Source organism: Eriocheir sinensis, chromosome 17, assembly GCF_024679095.1.
Source record: "Eriocheir sinensis breed Jianghai 21 chromosome 17, ASM2467909v1, whole genome shotgun sequence".
Lineage (NCBI taxonomy): Eukaryota > Metazoa > Arthropoda > Malacostraca > Decapoda > Varunidae > Eriocheir > Eriocheir sinensis.
The window spans coordinates 8,234,161-8,258,528 of NC_066525.1; the positions used below are offsets into that span (position 1 = coordinate 8,234,161).

Consider the following 24,368-nt stretch of genomic DNA (forward strand, 5'->3'; position numbering starts at 1 on the left):
CGATCATGTCCTGCAAATGACTTGAATTACACACACACACACACACACACACACACACACACACACACACACACACACTCGCCTCACAGCCGAGAGGTTAAAGATTTGATTCCCGGCGGAGTGTAGACAAATGGGCAGTCTCCTATATGTAATCAGTGCCCCCTGTCTAATACCCAGCATTAAATGAGTGCTGTATGTCAGTTGGAGGTTGTGTCCCGCCTCCCGGTGTGTGGTGTGAATCTTCAACAATACCCAGAGATCCGTCACTTCTGAGCTCTTCTAATCTCAATCGGAGAAGGTACTGGATGGCGATTGCGAGTCTATCTTGTTGTTAGACCTAGGTGAATTGCACACACACACACACACACACACACACACACACACACACACACACACACAGGAGCGGAAAGAAAAAAACTCGTACCTATCATTAACAACTCAGGTACAGAGATAAAGTAAAGATAAGTCGTTAGTTCCACGTCTTCTAATGATGTGTCATGTTTGTGTAGGAGCAGAAGGGAAAAAATAAATAAAAATAATAGTGAAATTGTAGCTCCTTATTCATGAATGATGTGGTTCAGAGAAAAAAGGAACTGGTGAGACAAAAAAACAGGATCAATAATGAAAGTCAAGAGTCAGTGTATGGAGCACGGTGACGCATATGTAATGTACAACGATTCAACGTAACGTGACTTAACTTTAGCGAGGTAGAGCATCATCACCTTACCTAACTTACATAGAAATGAGGGTGATAGGCAAGGGGCGAGGAGAGACGGGAGAGGGGAGAAGAGTGACGGGCAAGGGGTGAGGGGCTAGGAGGGGAGTGGGGCGAAGGAGGGCATGAAAGCCTCACTCCCCTATGACTGTAAACCAAGAAAAGAAGTGACGTCTCCCAAAACAAACGGAATCAGGTGATGACACGAAATTGAAAACGCGCTGTCAATGTTCGAGGCAGATACCAAACTAGCCTTTGGTGGACAAAAGATGCAAAAAACTCTCCTAACTTGTGGTGTGAGGTAACATTGAGGGGTGGTGGGGGTGGGGGTGGGGGTGGGTGATGGTGGCGGTGGTGGTGTTCTGCGGAGAGCATCGCCAAGGTCGGTCTGACGCAGCACCAATACGATTCTGAAGGCTTCTGTGATTGGTCGCGTGTGGTTAATTAGTGCTTACAAAAGTTCTGCCACCGCGGATAGGCTGGCATACAGAATGTGTTTTCTTCATGGTTGGACGGGTAAGCTGTTCATCAAGGGAAGGCAAGTGTTAGCCCCAGCGTTATCTACCTGGGTGCAGGTAATTACCGATCACATTAGTGCCATCAATCATGAAGAGGCAAACAGGCGGTAACGTGTAGTGGGATACAGTAAAAAGCTAAGTAGACACACACAGTTGAGAGCAGCTGCCAATAGCTTTCTGGCATCAATGGCTCATCCGTGTTTTTTTTTTTTTTTTTTTACAGCAAAGGAGACAGTTCAAGGGCACAAAAAAAGTAAACATTAATAAAAAAAAAGCCCGCTACTCGCTGCTCCTAAAAGAATCCAAAGAGGTGGCCGAAAGATAGGTCAGTTTCGGGAGGAGAGGTGTCCTGATACCCTCCTCTTGAAAGAGTTCAAGTCGTAGGCAGGAGGAAATACAGATGAAGGAAGATTGTTCCAGAGTTTACCAGCGTGAGGGATGAAAGAGTGAAGATGCTGGTTAACTCTTGCATAAGGAGTTTGGACAGTATAGGGATGAGCATGAGTAGAAAGTCGAGTGCAGCGGGGCCGCGGGAGGGGGGGAGGCATGCAGTTAGCAAGTTCAGAAGAGCAGTCAGCGTGGAAATATCGATAGAAGATAGAAAGAGAGGCAACATTGCGGCGGAATTTAAGAGGTAGAAGACTATCAGTATGAGGAGGAGAGCTGATGAGACGAAGAGCCTTAGCCTCCACTCTGTCCAGAAGAGCTGTGTGAGTGAAGCCCCCCCACACATGAGATGCATACTCCATACGAGGGCGGACAAGGCCCCTGTATATGGACAGCAACTGTGCAGGGAGAAGAACTGGCGGAGACGGTACAGAACGCCCAGCCTCGAGGAAGCTGATTTAGTAAGAGATGAGATATGAAGTTTCCAGTTGAGATTTTGAGTTAAGGATAGACCGAGGATGTTTAGTGTTGAGGAAGGTGATAGCTGGGTGTTGTCAAAGAATAGGGGATAGTTGTTTGGAAGATTGTGTCGAGTGGATAGGTGGAGAAACTGTGTTTTTGAGGCGTTGAAGGACACCAGGTTCTTCTTGTCCCAATCGGAAATAATAGTAAGGTCTGAGGCTAGGCGTTCTGCAGCCTCCAGCCTTGAGTCGTTAAGTTCCTGAAGGGTGGGTCTTCTATTAAAAGAAGTTGAATAATGCAGAGTGGAATCATCGGCGTAGGAATGGATAGGACAGTTCGTTTTGGAAAGAAGATCATCAATGAACAACAGAAAAAGAGTGGGAGATAGGACAGAACCCTGTGGGACACCACTGTTAATAGATTTAGGGGAAGAACAGTGACCGTCTACCACGGCAGAAATAGAACGGTCAGAAAGGAAACTGGAGATAAAGGTACAGAGAGAAGGATAGAAACCGTAGGAGGGTAGTTTAGAAAGCAAAGATTTGTGCCAGACCCTATCAAAGGCTTTTGATATGTCCAGCGCAATAGCAAAAGTTTCACCGAAACGGCTAAGAGAGGATGACCAAGAGTCAGTTAAGAAGGCTAGGAGATCACCAGTAGAACCCCCCTTGCGGAACCCATACTGGCGATCAGATAGAAGGTCAGAAGTGGATAGGTGCTTTTGAATCTTCCGGTTAAGGATTGATTCAAAAGCTTTAGATAGACAAGAAAGTAAAGCAATAGGACGGTAGTTTGAGGGATTGGAGCGGTCACCCTTCTTAGGTACAGGCTGTATGAAGGCATACTTCCAGCAAGAAGGAAAGGTAGATGTAGTCGTTAGCATGCCTTTCTACGACTTCGCGGTTCCGGGTTCGATCCCAGCCCGGGGCAGTCGGCGCCCAGCTATTCAAGTTGCTCATCCTTCCTTTCAGGCTGGTCGATAAATGAATACATGGAGAAACCTGAGGAAGGTAAGCAGTGGAAGCCCTGAGTCGCGGTGGAATGAATTTGTAACCACCACAGACTCAAAGGCCAGTGCCCCGGAAAGGAAATATTACATCGGAAGTACACACACTACAGATACACGCTCAGCATCCCTAACCGCGGGATTGTCATCTGCTGCTTCAGTCTTGTTCACGGGTAAGGAGTCGGTGGACGACACCCACACACAAAGAAAAAGTGACATGCTTCGAAATTTGATAACAAATTCTTGAAAGCCAAGCCAAGATGCTTTCATTAAAGGGATCTTAAAGGAAAAATTGCTGGGGGCAATTTCAGACTTTCCAAGAAAGGAACTCAATTACTGGCAATAAAAACGAAGCGACATATTACACGTTAAAATTACATAATCTATTGAAGGACCATATAGAAGCATGGTTCACTAGGAAGATGCACTTTGCTAGCACCCCACCCACCCCTCAAAATAACAAATACATCAATAAAAAGAAAAAAAAGGCTAGCGAAGGAGTTGGAGTAATAAAGCTAAATTCAAATATCTACTGCCGTGTGTTATGAATAAATGTAATAAAAAACGGGGTAATGCAAAATAAGTTAATTGTTTCATCCCAGAATTTATGTAAAGAAAGGAGTTTCCACTTTGCCTTTGGAGTAAATTATTAGTCTTAAGTGGAGACGAAAATAAGAAAAAAATGATGATGAAGAAAAACAGAAGTAATGTTGCTGCTGCTGGCTGGTTACCAGTTGGGAAGGAGGCAGGCCCCTTACAGTGCACATAGTTTTGTGGGTTTAGTGGGTTAGGAAACATTTTCACTACAACACAACCTTCGGAAAATTCAATTAATGTTTTATGTTTTGCAGAAGTAATGCTGTCACTCGTCTACTATCTCAGCTTAAGCTAAATCATCGACGAAAATAAAGTATAAATAGATAAGTGGATAGATATGGATAAATAAAATGATAGAGAGATAGAAAGACAGATAGATATATGGGGATAGGGATATCGGTAGGGGATAGGGAGCAGGCTTTATTGTTGTTTGTCTTTCTTTTTCCCCTTGCGTTGCTTTCGTTACTGTAAAAAAAATATAAATAGGAAAGTAGGAAGGAGCAAAGAGACCCTAATGTACCCCACTTAGTTACTATGGACACCTGCGGCGGGGTATTGGGCAAGGCGAGGCGACCATCTGAGTGGCAACAGGATAACTCAGCGCTTGTCGACGTCAGGACGAGTAAGCAACAGCCCCACATACAGTCGACGATAGAGAGTAGTGTCAGTCTGTGTCACGGTTTTCAGAATGTTTAGCCTGGTGGCGGTATCTGGCAACTATACCACGGTGACGCATTCACTGGCGATGTTAGTGACGCGTTTCAGTGTGTACCGTGTGTGTGTGACCGTGAAATTATAATATTGTATAATATATAATATTATAATATAATGTAGTTAGAAATATACCAGATTACATGACTTCAATTTAGAAATGCGATAATGAATGTCTTCTACATGATGATGATGATGATGATGATGGCGAGGTAAAACATCACGAACAGTCTGAAACACTTTTTCTTATTAAACTTTGAAAATACCGTGTGCAATGCTGTCCTTCACAGAGGCAGGCAATGACTAATGCTCCTTACCATCAAACAGCAAATAGGCTTGAGGGTCTGTTTAACTCGCAGCCTTAATTCCCGTCACTATAAAGCCTCAAAGACAATTCAGATCATCAAAAATCTACAATTATTTCTCCGCGAAGATTACGTAATATCGAAGTATAAATACGTGTGTGTGTGTGTGTGTGTGTGTGTGTGTTGAGTGCGAGCGCGGAAAAGCCCGCGGTCGACGACGCCATCATGTGAACGTTTATAGCCTATTATTACGTATAAATTTTTTTTTATAAAGAACAAGATCTCGGCTGTCAGGAATTTTTTGTTTTTAGTTAAAAGGCATAACAATCTCTCCTAATAAGTGCAGTATATTTTTAAATGTATCATAGTTTGATAAACAACTTAGAATTGCTCTTGACTAAATTTGAACGAAACTAAAATCTCGTGTCAAAATGTAGCGACAGAGCCTAAAGAAAAAATATTTATTAAGCGTTAGCGACGGGCACTTTTCATAAATATCTATCTTAAAATTATGTAGAGTGCACCTGTGACCACCAATCACCACAACAGTACGATTTCGATAGGATATAATATTTTTCATGTCGCGTGGAGGGGTTGCCAGATGTCGCTTTCTGAACGAAACTTACTGGACAGTGTGTCACTACTCTCTATAGCCGACTGTACCTCTGCAATGCATCACAACCAAAGACTCCATCACTCCAATAACCTCCACCATCTTCCCTCCCCTCACAGCTTTTAATATCCTAGTCACACATACATTTATCATTCCTATAAACTTGTGTCGTACCTCCATCCCTTCCAAAGCACCCCCAACAACTGATTTCCTTCCTTCCAATACACAGTTCGGTTTCTTATCCTGTAGCCGTGTGACAATCTTCTTCCTCTCACAGCTTCTCGTATCCTAGTTGAGCAATACATTTATCCTTCCAATATACCGGTGTCGTACCTCCATATCTTCTTCAAAGCACCCCATAACATTTTGACTTCCATCATTTCGTTTGGTTCGGTTTCTTATCCTTCATTCCGCCATTTCACAAACCCCATCCTCTCACAGCTTCCGGTTTCCTAGTCGAGCAATACATTTATCCTTCCTATAAACCTCGATCACACCTCCATCCCTTCTTCAAAGCATCCCATAACAGCTGACTTCCTTTACCTCCGTTCAGTTCGTTTTTTATCCTTCAGCACTCAGCCATGTGACATTCCTCTCCTCCCACGCCCTGCCACATTCCATCATCCGGTAATACGATTCTCTGAAGGTGACGGGGGGGAAGCGGAGGAGGTGGTGACTGAGGCAATGGTGATAGATTTATGTATATGAGTGAAGAGGAAGCAAAACCCGTAGAGACCAATGGTGGTCATGTTGGTGAAGAGAGATGAGTGAAAAAAGGAGAAAATTTAATGCAACAGATGATAATGGTGAGAGTAAGACACAATAGAGGGTTAAAGCAATGAACGCAACTATACGCACATACTAACCTTCTTGTTTCCTTATCTCATCACCATCATTGCTAAGAGGTTTGCTGAAGCCAAGTTATTGCCTGACCTACCTCGGTGAAAGTTAGAGGCAACTGTACCCGTGAAAGACGAGACCGGAAAGAGTAAAAATGATGAATTGGCTAAGGAAGAGGATGAAGCCAGAGCATGACATTCAGTGACAGGAGGAGAGAAACCGTGAAATAAAGAAGTGAAGAAGCAGTTGAGAGAATACAAAATGCTGAGTTGAAGAGGGCAGCTGTATGACGGAAGGAAACGACAAACACAGGACACACTTTGGAGACACCGAAATGAAACAGGTAAGAAGTAAATAACTGTGCATGGATGGAAATGTAAAAAAAATAAAGATGCATTGAATGTGAATTAATATCAAGAGAGAAAAGTTAGGAAATCCTGCTTCCTTAGTGGGGAGGATACACGAAGAAGTTTGCAGCCAAAACGAGGGATCAAGGCAGGCAGGGAACCATCGAGGGAGGGGCGCGGAAACTTTGCGGCGGAGGCGGCGGCGACAACACCCCCGAGAGGCACGACTTGGCGCCCATGGAGACAGACAGACAACGTAAAACAACAACAACAACAACAATAACAACAAAAACAACAACAACAGCAACTACTACTACTACTACTACTACTACTACTACTACAACTACTACTACTACTACTGGAACAACAACAACAACAACAACTACTACTACTACTACTACTACTACTACTACTACTACTACTACTACTACTATGTGATACTAATATTGCTTGACTCACTATAGAGGCTGATAATGAAGTCAAGAGAAAGAAGCAATGACATATTTTTTCAGGTATGAAAAAGATGCTGAACCTGAGGCCGTAAAAAATAATTATGTTAATACATCAGAGAAAGAAGAAGGAAAGGAGGAGGAGGCGGGAAGCATGGATACATGAAATAATAGGCAACATAAAAGCTTACTGGCGTAATGCTTTAGTGATTTTATCATAGTGAAATGCAAAACAAATTAAAGCACTTGTTGTATGTGGTACGTATGGGAAACTAACTGCTTCAATGATAAGCGTGTCAGCAGTGCCATCCGGGATAACTGCTTCACAGAGAATCATATAACTCTTGTTGTTAGAAGCAACACTCAACGTTTCATGTAGATTGTAGACGAAGCACGGACGCATGTAGAGTACGTTGCCTTGCGTCGGTATTCACGTTTATCCTGTAATTGCATCACTGCCAAATGCGGAAAGTCAACTTTGCCACCGATTCCATTACAGAGACGTTGTTGGCGGCGCCACTCAGACTCCCGCAGTCAGCGGGGACTCACGCAGCCCACTAACAACCGATCGCGTCTCCTTCGCGCTTCGTTGCCCTACGCAAATGCCATCGGATTTCCACAGCCGGGTGCTGCATGTGAGTCTTAAAAATTGTAACGCCACGTGAAAGTGTGAAAGTTCTGTTACTTGAAAAGTAAGGAAGGAATGAGAATCAACAACACCCCAAACAGATACATTCTTATCCATGGAGTGACACTAACACCCCAATTAACATTTTAAAGGCTTTCTTCAAATTCCGCTAGGTGTTCTAGTACCTACGAAAATGTTCTCCCTACTCCTGCAGTTACCAAAATCTCAGATGCGTCCTTAAGAAGGACGTATAAGACTGTTGGAGTGTTTTCGAAAAACTAGAGAACATACTGAATCTCTCTAGTTCTTATTAAAGCAAAGGGTTTTCAATAAGAGCGTATTCCCTGTAATGACATATGGGTGAGATACAAGACCAGCGACCAAGTCTCTGGAAAGGAAATTCAAAAGTCCCAAAAGAAGGAAGGAGAGATCGATTGAGACTCACTAAAATAAAAGAAAATTGCAAATGTTTTATGAGAATACACAAAAGTAGATGACATTAAAAACAATTAAAATCAATAAATCGCAATGGTCTGGACACATAAGTAGGGGAGAGGAAATCAGGGGAAATAACTTACATAAAAAGACCCAATAATGAAATTAGAAACGAGACACAATACATCAAGGAAATGAAGCGCCTAGAAGAGGCCTACAGCTTGTAGCGGAATGATACAGACTAATGATATATATATATATATATATATATATATATATATATATATATATATATATATATATATATACACATGTATCTATGTGTGTGTGTGTGTGTGTGTGTGCGTGCGTGCGTGCGTGCGTGTGTGCGTGCGGACGTGTGTGTGTGTCTGTGTGTGTGTGTGTGTGTGTGTGTGTGTGTGTGTGTGTGTGTGTGTGTATATATATATATATATATATATATATATATATATATATATATATTTATATATTTATATTTATATATATATTTATATATATATATATATATATATATATATATATATATATATATATATACATATATATATATACATATATATATATATATATATAAATATATATATATATATATATATATACATAGATATATATATATATATATATATATATATATATATATATATATATATATATATATATATATATATATATATATATATATATATATATATATATATATATATATATAAAGAAAGATGGAGCAGGAAGGTGGTGCGGTGGAAGCATGACTATCTGTTGCTAAGAGGGTGTAACAGTGTGTCGCTCAGTGTGCCAGGTCAGCTGTGCACGGGTCAAAGGTCAGGGTGTGGACACGAAAGCCAAATCTCACCTGCCAGAACATGACACACAGATAAAATAAGGGAAATGTGCAAGAAAGGTTCCCTCTTATTAATAACGGTCCACAAAATTGTGCGTGTACATTAGTGCGTCGTGGGTACATGTGGCAGGTGTCACGGACCACTGATGTAGTTCGATCACTAAGTCAAAACTAATCTCTAGAGCTTCTCACTGCTCCATAGTATAAAACACGATGCTGACGTGTGACCAGAAATGCTGACACAATGCGGTGCTGGACCTGTGAGTACCCGAGAGTGGCATGCTGGTGTGGGTGTGAGTAAGAAGCCAGTGGGGAGGGGGAAAGGCGAAACGGGCGGTCGGAGATTGAAGGATAGATTTCTTCATATGTTTGCAGACGTAAGTACAGTTACGATTATTATCATCCTTGAAAGTCCCCTAACGAACCGATGGGGCTTATGAACTCCTGGCTGATGGCCCTGACGCAGACCGACCATTCGCGTTTCTCTCGTGCCTTTAACGAGGAAGAAATAAATAATGGCGGTGAACTCCAAAACAATTTAACAAAATAAGTGTTTATAAATTACCATTTTAGCGATCTGAAGCACGTTTAAGCATTTATATATATATATATATATATATATATATATATATATATATATATATATATATATATATATATATATATATATATATATAAAATTTCCAAAATTTGTAAAGGGCAATCTAGTTCCCTTGGCTACCCATTCGCCACGCCCCTCAGAGCGTGGCGCGGCTAGCAGATTCAGCTGTGCGGGCAGCGGCCATTGCTTCCTGTTTCGGCTAAGACCAATGATGCTGCCGAGCTAGGCCGTCCAGACTTCAGGGTCACATTGCTCACGTCCCTCGTGACCCCGTGACCCTGCCTGGCGGAGGACCTTGGCGCGGGCAGCCTACAAGCGGGAGACATCGCGACGCGTAACACGATAACCGACAACAAACATCATTAACGCTGACGCCTCGCGTGTTCAATTCTTTTTTTCTCAAGGTTCCACGATGTACTTTACTGATGTGCTGATACTGGTTTGAACCCACTGGCTTGAGGATAGGAATGATGAGTCTTGACTCTCACTGCATAGCCGCCCAAGCCCCGAGTATGGTCCTGACTAGTGTACCCCGTGCAATGACCTGACAGCGTCCACCCTCACCTTCACTCTGTACCCTATACACATGAACGTCTTTAATAATCATATGGATGTGTAAAGCGTTAGAATAGACAGACCGATCGATCGACCTACAGACATGTAAATTTGCTGAACCCTCATAAAAAAGCGTTAAGAAATGTTTACAATTAAATAATGGCTATCTGTCTCTCATCCACCCACACACACACACACACACACACACACACACACGCGCGCGCGCAAAGACACAACAAACTGAGGTGTGTGCTCGGAAAAGAAAAACATGCTTACTGTCAAGCCAGAAATACTCCACCAGCATCAGTCAGGCATTAACATTCACACATTCTGTAGAGCCAAGGCTGCGTGCATAGACGAGAGCTCACCTTGAGAGGATTACAAACATTTCTCATCTCAATGCTGCATTTTTTACAATAAGCGTAACAAAATATCAACAGAAAATTAGTCAAAGGGAAACGTATCTATAGTATAAGGGAGAGACAGGCCAGGATCCCATGGGCAACAGCGCCACCGCATAAGGGCGAACCATGCAACTCAAGACCTCACAGGTTACCTCACAGCCAGTGTCAAACGCGCTCGACTTAAAAATACCTGGTGACCTGGTAGTACTTAGGGTTTCCAGAGCCTACGACAGTGCTTTGTTTTCATGGGATCTGATTCGTCTTCATGCACTAGCGTCCCGTCCCAACAGTTAACCTCTTGAGATCATGTAAAGTACGTCTCTACATCAGGTAATTGTCTACTTACTCGAAGCGACAACCCCGTGAGTAGTGGTGCGAGTCAGTGAAGGGAAGGGACCCATACTTCGATCTATTTTCAAATGGATGACGGAGGCAAGTAATTTATTTAGCTCTGTTGTATGTAAGCAAGGTGTGGAACTAAGTGTGAGATAATACTTGTGGTGCTGGCAATGGCGACCGGGTGAGGGGAACACGTGGGAAGGAAGGGGGACAGGTCGTATACCCTTAGTGGCCCTTACTTCTATAGGTGTACGTGATTGGTAGAGCGGCTGTCAGACGTGGTGGTTATTATAGCACCATTGACGAGCAGGAGTGAGTGGGACAGGTGGCCGGGGTCTGGTAATAGTGTCCTCTGTTCAATGGCTAACTAAGCAAAACTCTCGGTGACTGTAAGAAATCGTTATGAAACAGTAAATAAGCAGATAAAGCAGGATGATGACGAATAGAGTCTAGAAGGAAGATTAATGGCGAACGCTGACACGGAGTAATAGCAGTCAGAGTTAGCAGGCAACAATTTGAGTGTGTTGACAGAAAAAAAGGGTAAAGGGGAGGGGGCAGAGGGGGGCAGGGATGGACAAGGCCGGCCCACCAGTGCTCAGGTGTAAAGGCAGGCAGGTAGGTCGCTGTGACAGGGCTGGGGAGAGAGTGAGAGTGAGAGCCGACCATACCAGGTATTGATTATGCTGGCACTCCTATACAGCACCGGCAGTCAGTCCGCTGTGCCTCTACCATCACCACTACCACCACAACCACCATCACCTTCTCCCCATCACAAACCCCATCACCGCAACACTACCTGGTGATTATGCTGCCACTCCTATATAGAACCATAACTCCACCTCTACTACCATCACCACAACCACTACCCTTACCACTACCACTACAAGATTCACCATCACTATCACCATTACAATTACAACCCCCACCAACACGTAACACCACCACCAGTCCGCCTCCGCCGCCGGACCCGTCAGCATCACCCCTGCCAGCACCGTTAAAACCATCATCACCTTTTTCACCACCACCACTAACTCCGTCACTGCAATATTCTCCACCACTACAACCAGCACCACCAAGAGTTACATATAAACTACTACCACTACTACACCTACCACCACCATCACCACCAACCCCACGACCATCGTATCACCTTCTCGACCACCCTCAGTGTTACCATCACAAACACGACTACCACCACCACCATCACCACCATTACCACTATTCATAAGGTCCCCCCTATAAACGATACTACCACCACCACCATCACCACCACTACCGCTATTCATGAGATTACTTCAAAACAACTTTATATTCCTCGTCAAGACAACTATTTCCTCACAGACTATCATTGCAACTCAACCCTAAACGATCTGCAAGGCTCGTGCTAAAGCGGTGCCTTCGCCAGAGAATGTAATGTTAAGGGGCAGAAAATTACTCCTAGTCGTTAGTCACACACCTGCCGGCCGGTGCCTACTAAGAGCAGACGCCCCCCCCCCCACCCCCCACCCCCTCCACTCTCCCGTCTCGCCCACCCCCCGACAAGGCCAAAACATACTTGGTTGTATTCGGAAATGTGTTTGTGTGTGTGTATATGTGTATGTGTGTGTGTGTGTGTGTGTGTGTGTGTGTGTGTGTGTGTGTGTGTGTGTGTGTGTGTGTGTGATTAACCATGGTCTTATCACGCTTTTGAACTCGAGATCGCCTGCCGGTACCCTCCCCGAATGAGCTTTTAAGCTCAGGTGACAGATCTTTGGGAACGGTTGGAGCCTCACATACACACACACACACCCGGGAGGTGGGACACAACCCCCGACTTACACCTGGTAACCACTCACTGCTGGGTGGACAAGGGGCACAGATTAAAGGAGACTGTCCATCCGTCTCCACTCAGCCCGGGAATCGAACCCTGGACCTCTCGGTTGTGAGACGGGCGTGCTAAGCACATTGTGTGTGTGTGTGTGTGTGTGTGTGTGTGTGTGTGTGTGTGTGTGTGTGTGTGTGTGACAAAAATGAGTACTGGTCCTGTACAAGGCCTCCCAGGTGTTTCAGCGGCGTCTCGCTGGAGTATATACTGGGGGAGGCGCCGCCAGCCGCGCCGGGACCACCAACGCGCGGGCGGGGACCGGCGAGGCGTGGGAGGACACAACTGATGTGACATGCTGAGGGAGGCCTAACCAATTATTTTCAACTTGACTTATTTCCTTTAAAAAATAGATGAGGTAAAGTTCGATACACGAAGCTTCTTTCACGCCAGGCCGTTCTTCCGCCCAGCATCATCACACGCGACGAGTTCTGGCGACAACGGACCAATGGCTCGTCGCTTCGCGCGTGACGTGGCACTGGTGCTGGGCCAATCAATGACGAGACCCAACAGGGTATATAAAGCGCCCGAGAAAGAGACATTCATTCATTTACAGACCTCGCAAAAAGACGCTCCAGAGCAGCAGAGCGGCGGAGGCGTTACAAGAGCCTTGACGGAGCAGCTAGACGGACCATCGACGCCGCCACAAGAGCGCAGGTGTGACTTGCAACAGTTGTTATATGGACGCGTGGGCCAAGGCGGATCAGGCAAGGTTCGGCTCGGCAGTTCAGCGCGAAAGCCAGTGACAACAACTCTCACACAAGCAACAAGTGTCTCCCGTCGCGGGTGAGTATCATTGTCTTCCTCGGTCTTCCGTCCGACTCAGCTCCGTTAATTAAGGATAGTGATGACATTGGGTGATCGTGTTCGCTGCCGACCACGCATAAAGGCCAGAATAATAGAATGCAATTCAAAACTTAAACTGTGCCATCATTTTTTCTCTCTTGTACGCGGATAAGGTGTCGAGACGCTCTTCAGGCCCCGCTGCACAACATTATCTCTAATTTTCGCCTCTAGTTGTTGCAGTATAAAGACAGACATTTCACAAGTCATGCCGCGTAACTTTTACTGATAGATTACTACTGAGTAAGATCTGGACCAACTGTTAATGCTCGAACAGTGGTGACCATCAATGCTTCAACGATATTTATAACATACTAACTGCATGGAACGCCCAGAAAAAGTGTTTTATGGTGCTAGTAACGTAGCGATTCTTCCCATTCTCATACCAATGTGCTGCCACACGGTGGGAGAGAATCTGTCCTCTGACCTGTCGACAAATAGTGCAGTCAGGGTCTTCCACGGCCCCCATAGTGGTGTTCAGACCCTTTTGAATTTAACTTACTGTTACCTGAAAACTGTACAACTTGTTCTAGCGACTGCCGGTATTAGAGATTAGCTGAAGTAACATCGAAGAGTCACTTTACATATCTGCTCACGCACCAACGTCCAATATAATGGGCCTATCCATCTCTCGACAACTTTTTTTGGTTTCCGGAGGTGTAGTTCAGCAAAGACACACACACTCTTCTGCAATCAACTTTAGAGGGGCAGAGGTTGTCGTTGTTATAGACGGATCATACAGGCGAGGGTCATCAAAGAAACACATACTGTTAAATAATTTTAAGAGTAAGAGGTTGTCATAGTTAGTTATAAGGGGAGTGGTGCCGCTGAAACACAAAATACACAAACAAACATGCATACGCCCCACATTTACTATTATTACTATATTCTATTGACCACAACAAAATAAAATGGCCCAGGGGAAAAAAAAAACATTACACTACACATATATATAAATATACACACACACCTGAAAGGAAGGATACTATGTCAGCCCAACCACCACACCCTCCCCGTTTCGTGCACACACCTAGTAACCCCCATAAAAAATATATATAAAAAAAATGTTACTGGGCATTTTTTTCTTCTTCTCGGTAAGTAGGCGAAGCTGATAGAGGAAATAAGACGAGAGAGAGCGCGGTGATGAAGGGCAATAAGGGAGGAAAGGCGACAGGTGATGATAGGTGAGGGGACGGCGAAGGTTAATAATGGGGAAGGGATGAAAATAAAGGTAAAGGGGAGTTAATGGGAGCCTGAGAGCTGTTGAAAGTGAAAGTGTATAATATCACCTCTCGTTTTTAGCAGGTGGATAATTGAGCGTCAACATGCAGGTGCGCCCTTGTGTTTCCCTCCCGTATTCCTCTTTAGGCGCCCGTGTTAACTCGATAACGTGGCGGAAAAAAAAAAAAATTGGTGGAGCTCAATGTGTCCAGACCATTTACAACTACTACTACTACTACTTCTACTACCGCTATTACTGCTGCTACTACTACTACTACTACTACTAATAATAATAATAATAATAATAATAATAATAATAATAATAATATAAAATTACTCTTTCCCTTGAGAGCTAATATCCACGCTTTCTTTTTCTTCTCCCTCACAATTTTAAGTTATTGGTTTTATGTAGTTGCTTTGCCTCATTCGCTTGTAACTGATCTTTTCCCGTGTTCGCTTATTCAAAAGTAGATTTATAACAACAGAACAACACCTAAAATGACTTCAAACTTTCGGTCACGAATTTCAATCCATCAACGTTAAAATCAAGTTCATATTTTTTTATATATTTCAATTTTTTTTTCTTCAAATTCCCGTGTAAATAGTCAATAAATGTGTATGTTTTATGGATAGCTGACTTAACTTCCATTTTACGTTGTATAACATTCGAATCTTTAGCATGAATAGTATTTAATTTTAGTTGAACTCGAATGAAAAAAGAAATCATGAACGTGAGCTGCCAATGATAATATTAAGCATAGTTTTATTGGCAACATAATTTCCTCGGGCGATAATCTTGTGTTGTAAGTCTTGATGAATGTTTATAATAATTACTGTATTTAATAGTCTTGTATTCATAGTTATCAGTAAGGTGTCAGATGAATTCAACTGATCAGCATTCCATATCTATCTGCCTATCGATCTGTCTATATATCCATCTTTTTTACAGTAAAGGAAGCAGCTCTAGGGCATAAATAAATGAAAACTAAAAAGCCCGCTAAGCACTGCTCCCATAAACGTAGAGAAGTGGCCGAAAGAGAGGTCAGTTTCGGGTGGAGAGGTGTCTTGATACTCCCCTCTTGAACCTACCTATATCTATCTCCCTATCTATCTACCTACCTTTAACTATCTATCCTTCTATCTATCTATCCATCTTTCTGTCTATCTCTATATCTACCTCCGTAAGCACTTTTCTTCAAGCAGATTTTTGCACAACATAAATACGTGTAAGTTTATGTGCCTGCAAGTAAGAATGTTTTAAGCCGCAAAGTCTTGTCCCAGAGACTTGTATTTCTTTCAAAGGGATTTCTGAAGCATTTCTGGGGACCGCTTGTTATCTGCTTTCTCCTGTTCCTCGCACAACACCCCACAGCAACGTTCGTGTCACAAAGTCATTCTTCTTTAGGTCCCCATGATTCACGCCTGCTAATAATCTTATTCCGATTATTCCGGGAAAAGTAATTAAAACTAAAAAGCTTTCACGTTTGATTCTGTCTGTCTGCCTTTCTTAATTTTCTCATTTCGTTTTCATTTCCATGATTGCTTGCTCGACCATTTGAACATTTTCTCACCTACGAAGTAATGGACCTTTCTTTTATTCGCCTTTCCTTTGTGTGTGGGTGCGCGTGTGTGGGTTGGGGGCAAGGCTGGCAATACCGTACGGTACGGAATTTTTAACCGTACTCCGTACCTGAAAAAAATACCGTACCGTAATTTCGTACAGTACCCCCAGCTATTTTTCCGTACCGTACAGTACATAATACCGTACCGTAATTCAGTACCATTATCGTAAAATCAGAAAAAATATACATACATACATACATAAAAAAAAATTGTGAAAAAATAATTAAGGCACATCAATAAATTTGAAAAGGTATATTTACAAAGTGACTATACTGTACACGTATCAGGCCTCCTAACGCTAATGAGCAAGAAAGTAAAAAAGATAAAAAAAATCTTATGATGATCACTTGTTTTAAGCCTGTGGTACGGTACGGTTCGGAATTTTGCTAAATTTTCCGTACCTATTTCATACCGTACCGTACATTAGGAAAAATATCGTACCGTAATTCCGTACCATACTCACATCAAAATTACTACACTACATCTACATCAAAATTTCAACCGTACCGTACCGTATTCCGTACCGTACCGTACCGTAGTGCCAGCCTTGATTGGGGAAGAGGGGTGGGAGGGGTAGAGACTATGAGCCGATTTCACAGTCCAACACAGTGTCTTCGTAACAGCCCGAACCAAACTAGAGAATCCCATACAATCCAAAATGGTGAGGTCTTCGATGCCACAATAAATACACAAGACTTTTCCTGTAAAGTTTCATCAAATTTGTGAACTTAAATATAAACACCAGACACTATACAAGGAAATTTCGAAGGCTCTGGCATTGGTTTGGGAGCTTACTAACCCATCATGGGGAACTGTGAAACTGGCCCAATGTGCAGGTGTTTGTTTGGGGGGGTTACATCACTAGGTCAGGGCAGGTCGTAGGCGGAGGGGAGGGGAGCGGAGTAGAGGAATGCGGTGTGAGAGGGAAAAAGAGGGGATGGAAGCGGTGAGAGGGAGAGAGAAGGGGAGGAAAGCGATGAGTGGGTTTCTTCCTCTCCGGACATCCCTCCTCTCTTGATACATAAAAGTAATCCTACACCGGCATTACGATCCCTTACTCTGGCAATGGTAAGTTAATTCTACGCACCGTTGCCAGATTATCGTACTCAGAGCCGCGTATTTACCGGTTTCTGGCCCATAAATGTTACCAAGAAGCACCAATACTTAACCATTTAAACGATAACCATATCTGAATGCAGTTATTTGGGTGATGAAAGCAGTTTTTGGGTCGGAAATCGGCAAACATAAGAGGCAGAGTACGACAATCTGGCAACGTTAAATTTCTACCTGAAGTGATCGCACAATACTAAACCCGAAGACTTTTACTGAGGCTCTAATTCTCAGACGCTTTCGACTGCTTACCACCGGTCACTAAGCCTTCCTTATACTCTTCTTCAGATAATTTCAAAATAATAAAAAAGGAACAGTAGATAACCTCATATAGATTAAAATTAACCAAAAGAACCTAAACACTCTTCTACCTTTTTTTTATTTTTTGTTTTTGGCGTTCTTCTCAGTCCTCCAACTCTCCCGAAAAAAATATTGTGTGGACATATTTTAAACCATCTTTTAAGCCAAAGAAAATAACAGAACTCGGCAGCAAGTCTCTGGAGAGGAGCATCACCCCAGCGGGACCCAAACACGCTGACGACTAAAAGGAGAGTCGAGAAGAGCAGGTGGATGCGAGGGAGGGGAGGGGGAAGAGGGGAGGAGAGCGGTGAGAGAGGGAAGGGAAGCAGTGAGAGGGAGAGAAGGAATGGAAGCGGTGAGAGGAGAAAGAGAAGAGCGGAAAGCGGTGAGAGGAAGAGAAGAATGGGAAGCTGTCTGAGAGGGAGAGAGAAGGGAAGGAAAGCGGTGTGAACGGAGAGGAAAAGGGAGGGAAGAGAAAAGAGGTGAAGGAAAGAGACGTTAAGGAATGAGAGGTAAAAAAAATGGGTTGTATAGTTGTATATATTCGAGACGTACATGTTCTTAATACCCCTCCGTGTTTTGTTTGTTTATCTGTCGCTCTATCTGTCTGTCACTCACGTTTCCTTCTTCCCTTCTCTCTCCTCTGTCCCTTCTCTGCATTCAATTATTTCTTGCCCTCTTAACCTCATTTTTTTCTGACTTCCTTCTTTCCTCCATTCCTCGAGGGGGATTTTAAGGGTATATGGGTGAACCGAGAGACGCTGAGCTAGTTTGTATGTGATATTATTATGTATTATTCTTATTTCTAATTTTATTCTAATCATCACTAAATTGCATCTCACTCAGGCGACTCAACAGCTCACACACACAAGTTTATAAGGAAAAATATATCTTAACTCATCGCAGCATACTAAATACACTACACAAAACACAAACATACACACGCACTCAGAGAAGCTGATGAGAGAGAAAGAGAGAGAGAAAGCGTGATTGATCTTCCCGTGATAAATCGAGTATTCTAATAGCAGTAAAACACACACACACACACACACACACACACACACACACACACACACACACACACACACACACGTCCTGCCTGCCCATACTGGTGATCTATTGCAGCTTGGCGCCGTGAAGAATCGAGGTGAGCTTAGTGCTGTGTGTGTGTGTGCCTGTGCGCGTAGGAAGGGGGGGAGGGAGAGGCAGGAGGTATGAGCTGTCGGGTTGTAATACAAGTGTTTCATAAGAATGTTAAGCCCTGTAATCATTCTTATAACCACCCACACCACGGCGAAACATTTCCTTCCTCCTCCTTCATCGTACCGCGAACCTTGTTTATGCAGGGTTGACCACTGAAGTATCGGCCCTCCTATGAACGCCTACGAACGACAGAACTGAGAATAAGCGAAACCTAAAGAGAACGGACGCCAGTAACTGTGAATGGAGTATGTTTTCGATTGCCTTCATATATTTTCATGTGAACGGGTAGGATGTATTTTGAAGGTGATCATATATCATCCAAACACGAAGATAAGAAGACACATGACTATTATTACATATTTTAGACATCTCCAGTGATCCAATATGTCAAGGGAGGCACGTTTTCTAGTTAATGCTGTAAATACTTGGGTCAGGTATATCCCTTCAGCGTCAAATTTATATGAATATGCACGAGAGAATAATATCAAAACATAATTATAACTCGGTCCCTCCCTGAAGACCATTTTTATTATCCTCCACTCGGCCCTTTCAAAAACTGGCCCTTGCGAGTGGAGAACGTCAACCAACGCATCACACGAATCATTCTCACACCTGTCGATCATTAGCAGAGAAGTCACAACACGATCCCATCAGCCCGCCTCGGAGCAGCATGTTTACCTAAGTGTCGCAAATGACGAAAGAAAGTGTTGGCGTGAGTTTTTATCCTTTGTTTATTTGCGTACCACCCACCAGCCAGCTCTTGCTCGCTCGTCCGCCCCTTTTCCGCAATGTCAACCTCTGTTTCATTTGTGCATGGGGGAGGGGGGGAAGGAGCGCACCCTACGTTTTGAGCCCGGGGAAACAAATGGAAGAATTAAACTCATTTCTCTCTCTCTCTCTCTCTCTCTCTCTCTCTCTCTCTCTCTCTCTCTCTCTCTCTCTCTCTCTCTCTCTCTCTCTCTCTCTCTCCCACCATATGAACATTAATATTTTTCCATCCTCTTGACTAAAAATAAGTGTAATTCGGTCAGCTATTAAGTGAAAGGTAATTTGCGTGGGGCATAAACAAAATAAAGCAGCACTTTATGCCAAATCAATCAGCTTTCACGACCCCAGAGAGGAAAACAAATTCTTTATACGAATAATTCTGAAGAGGAAATAGTTAGAAAATTTCTAATAAATGGAGAGAGAGAGAGAGAGAGAGAGAGAGAGAGAGAGAGAGAGAGAGAGAGAGAGAGAGAGAGAGAGAGAGAGAGAGAGAGAGTAGTTTTATAATCTTATGCTCCTGTAAAATATCTAATCACTTCCAAAACACCTCTTAATTACTCTCGTCCTTTCTTTTATAACACGACCGGTTTTTGTCGTGCGTCACTTGCAGGGATGCCGTGTAGGGCCGGTGGGAGTTATATTAGTATTAGTAGCAACAGGAGAAGTAGAAGAACTCACTTTCTTCTCTCTCTCCACTTCTTCCTTCCATTGCCTCGGCCATTTCTATTTCTTGGTTTATCGCGCCGTCTTGAAATAAACTATCGGAATATGGTCCTAGGATAAATACAACGTAACCTATATTTTTTCTGTGTATAATTATGTAAGATATAATAAATTATTCGTAAACGGAAACGCGCGAGCGCATACACACACACACACACACACACACACACACACACACACACACACTAGCACACACACATTCTAAAAATAGCACACATGTACACGCGACGCTTCCGTTTTTCGCTGAAGGAGGAGGAGGGGGAGAGGGGAGGGGGGAGACAAGCCTTTATATAGGGTAGAGAACCTGTGCCTATCCATGGAGCTATGGACCTATAGTTAACCTCCTGGAGACGGTCGTCAGCCTTGCCCCGTACACCATCGACCCACTAGGGTCCTTCCTCTCGCGATAATGAGCGTCAGGCAGCGGCTTTCTTAAAGGTTAATTTGTCTCCGCCACAGCCTCCCTTGTCCATTCTGCTGCCCGCTATTAGCTAAGCGGCGCCGGGCAAGCTACGGCCGGCCCTGGGTCTCGGGTTCAGGGAAGCGGAGGAGAGGTGGAGACGGGCCGATATATTGAGCGTCCCTGGTGGTAATCCCATCATGCGAGGCCGGCCAGGTGGACCAGCGGAGAAATTAACAGTTTTCACGTGACGCCCCGACCTTGTCCGCGTTTACCTGGCTCAGGAGGCGACACCCGGTCATCGGGGCTTGAGAATCACTCACGCTTCAGCCACACACTACGCTTTGGCTTCATTCTTGTACCGCAATTGTTCAAGGCAAGTCAGAGCAAAGATAATAATTACGAACACCCCAAACAAATAAATATATACATAAAGTCAATCAATCAATGAAATGCTTAATCAACAGTATTGATATGTACAAAAACATAAATGAAACTTTTCACGCAAATAATAGGACTGAAATTTGGAATTAAATAAAACAAACGCTTCCAGAGACATTACTCTTGAAGCCGCATGGCTGCCGTTAGTATATTGGTACAAACCTTCATTCCTTTAAGGTTTTTGCTGTCACAACGACGTAATTTCATGGCTAACGTAACCGTGAATCAACGCGCGGAGTGTTGATGTCTTGTCTTGTTATGAATGTTAGTGAGTCTCATCAGGAATAATTCACTACCATCTATCACCGGGGATGATTTCCCCGCCACACGGTCTACACCAGCAGGGCTGCGGGCACACACCAGGACTAACCTTCAGAGGATTATAAACATTTCTCATTCCAATATATCGTCACTAGCAACAAATCTCACCAATACCATAACAAGTCGAGGGGTGATCGCCATGGGGGGAGGGGGAGGATACTAACACTACCCGTTGGGCAGCAGCGCCATACACCGTGAGAGATGAACGAATTCAAAGCATACCTGAGTACCTTACAGTCGTTGTCTCCCGCGTGATGATTCATACATGTGGAAATCAAATAAGAAAAAGAAGCATATTCGCATCTCAATCACGAATCCGTTAAACCAGTGGAGAAAATCGGAGGCAGACTGATTAACACCACAAACAGCCTTTTCTTTGATCTTTATCTTGTATGTCAATTGTTTCGCCCTTCATCTGTCTTCTATCCAACATATATGTCCTGACCATTGATATTTCTTGATTCAAATTATATTTTCAATGTCTTATACTCTCGTCTATTCTTTTATCCACTTGCAGTTTTTATTATCAATTTTGGTGATTTCTAGCGTAGATCTATATTACTTTTGGGGCACCTGTCAATTTCCCCTCAATTTCACCTCTAAAAACTTGGTCACCGTATGTGTCTCTGAGCCATGTTATGACTGGGAAAACGATCTGATTAAAAACCTTTCGCTTTAGCCAAACGGTACAGCCTCTCAAAATGTTACCATGTCTTCGAAAAGCACTCCAGCCTAGTCTATTTATCTCCGGTCAACTCTAGATTACCCAAGCCCTTGTATCATCAGACTGGCCAAAAAACAAAAAAAGTACCGTGGGATTGCATCAGCCTGGGAAAAAAGGAGAGGCAGTCGAAAAGGTGACCTCAGCAATGAGCACGAAGAGGTCAGAAGGGTCACGCCAGGGATAGTATAGTCGCCTACACCACATCACCACCAACCATCATCAGCATCACTACTTCCACCACCACCACCACCACCACAGCACAACGGCATCCTTGCTCACGTTGCGGTGCTGACTGGTGTTAGCTGTCTGTCCTGAAGGGTGGTGACAGGCCCTGATTTATTGATGCTGTATGTGTGTGGATGGGAGGGAGGGTCCTGTGTGTGTGTGTGGGGGGGGGGGGTTGTGTATGGAGGGGAGGGATTGTATGTGTGTATGTGCATGTGTGTGTGTGTGTGTGTGTGTGTGTGTGTGTGTGTGTGTGTGTGTTGAGGTGCTGGATGGATGGACGCACTGCAGCATCAACAAGCTCCTCTCATCATTATATCAAGGATTCATCTCACCAGCAAACGCTACAAACATTAGTATCCTTATCCTACTCAATTATACACTGTGTCAAATGGCTAAGTCACCAGTAAATTACGAACTCGAATTCTATACAAAATTTAACCTAAAAGAAAAAAGACTGCACCACCGCGATGCTTTACACAGCTTCAATTGCTAAACGCATTAAAACACATTAAACACATTCGACGAGGAGATCGCAGGAATAAATCGTCTGCCTCAATTTCTGCGAACTGCTAAGGCAAAAAAAAAAAAAAAAAAAAAAAATCAGGTTGCTGTCAAGAGTAACTCGAGTGGAAAATTCGGTGCCGGAGAGCCGATTCACGTGGGCCCGGCACTCGTGTAGGAAGGAGGGCCAGTGCCTCGCCTCGCTCGACGGTTGCATGTAAACTATTTTATTGTTAATGTGTCAGGATTTAGGTTAATATATAGTTTTCGTTTTCTCTCTCTGTCTCTATCCCGCTATCTCAGCCACCCTCCATTATTCCCCTATTCCCCATTCCCCTACCAACCTCACCCTAACCCACTCCTTTCCTATATAAGTTCTCTCTCTCTCTCTCTCTCTCTCTCTCTCTCTCTCTCTCTCTCTCTCTCTCTCTCTCTCTCTCTCTCTCTCTCTCTCTCTCTCTCTCTCTCTCTCTCTCTCTCTCTCTCTCTCATTAACCTTCCATCATTCTCCTATTTCCCATTTCTCTAACAATCTCACCCTCACTCTCTACTTTCTTGTACACAATTTCAAAGTGCTTCCTTATCTCTGAGCCTCTTTCTGTCTCTCATCCACATTCCATCATTCCCCTAATAATCTCATTTTCTCCTTTCCTATACACAGTTCCCTTTTCATTCCCCATCTCCTCTTCAATCTTCACTTCCTCCTCTCCTTAGCTGTTTATGATCATCCTAATTTTTTCTCTTTTACGACGAGTTCTGATCCTCGAAGCATTTACTAGTGACTTAACAGGAAAGAAAAGTAGTCTATTCAAGACCATTCAACTTTAAGTATTCAAATTGTCATCTAAAAACAAGCATAATTACTTCACCTGTACTTATGTCTAAAGTCTTTTGTTGATGATGAAAGGAAGTATGTCATTTATTTATTTTTTCGGTTTCAACACTCACGTAACGGTTCTCTTCTTTTGACACGAAGTCGCTCGGTAATGGGGGCAAAGGGAGGGGGGGGGGGCAGAGGGGAACACGTAAATCAATCACTTTAGCCAATGAACCGTGAGAGGTGTTACTTACACCTTGAGCTCACGGTAACAGCATCACAAGACACCCACCTAATCTTTTATCCACCTTCACCTCCTCCACCACCACCACTACTACCACCTTTACTACCTCCTCCTCCTCCTCCGTGTTCCTCCACCACCTCTTCCCTTCACCCCCCCTACTAGCGATCTTCAGACTACGACGAAAATATTTCTTCATTCTAGCTGATGGGACGCTTAGGACGAAAGGGCAAGTAATTATATTGACAAACGGGACACTAAACTGGAACGAA

General features: G+C 43.6%; 1 protein-coding gene across 1 annotated transcript in view; it reads left to right on the plus strand.

Moving 5' to 3' along the window:
* Positions 1-13,187: 13,187 nt before the first annotated feature.
* Positions 13,188-24,368, plus strand: part of LOC126999898 (uncharacterized) — a 29,133-nt gene continuing 17,952 nt past the window's right edge. The window contains exon 1 of the mRNA XM_050863030.1: positions 13,188-13,418. The gene's annotated coding sequence lies outside the window, so the exon portion shown is untranslated. The remainder of the gene's footprint in view (positions 13,419-24,368) is intronic.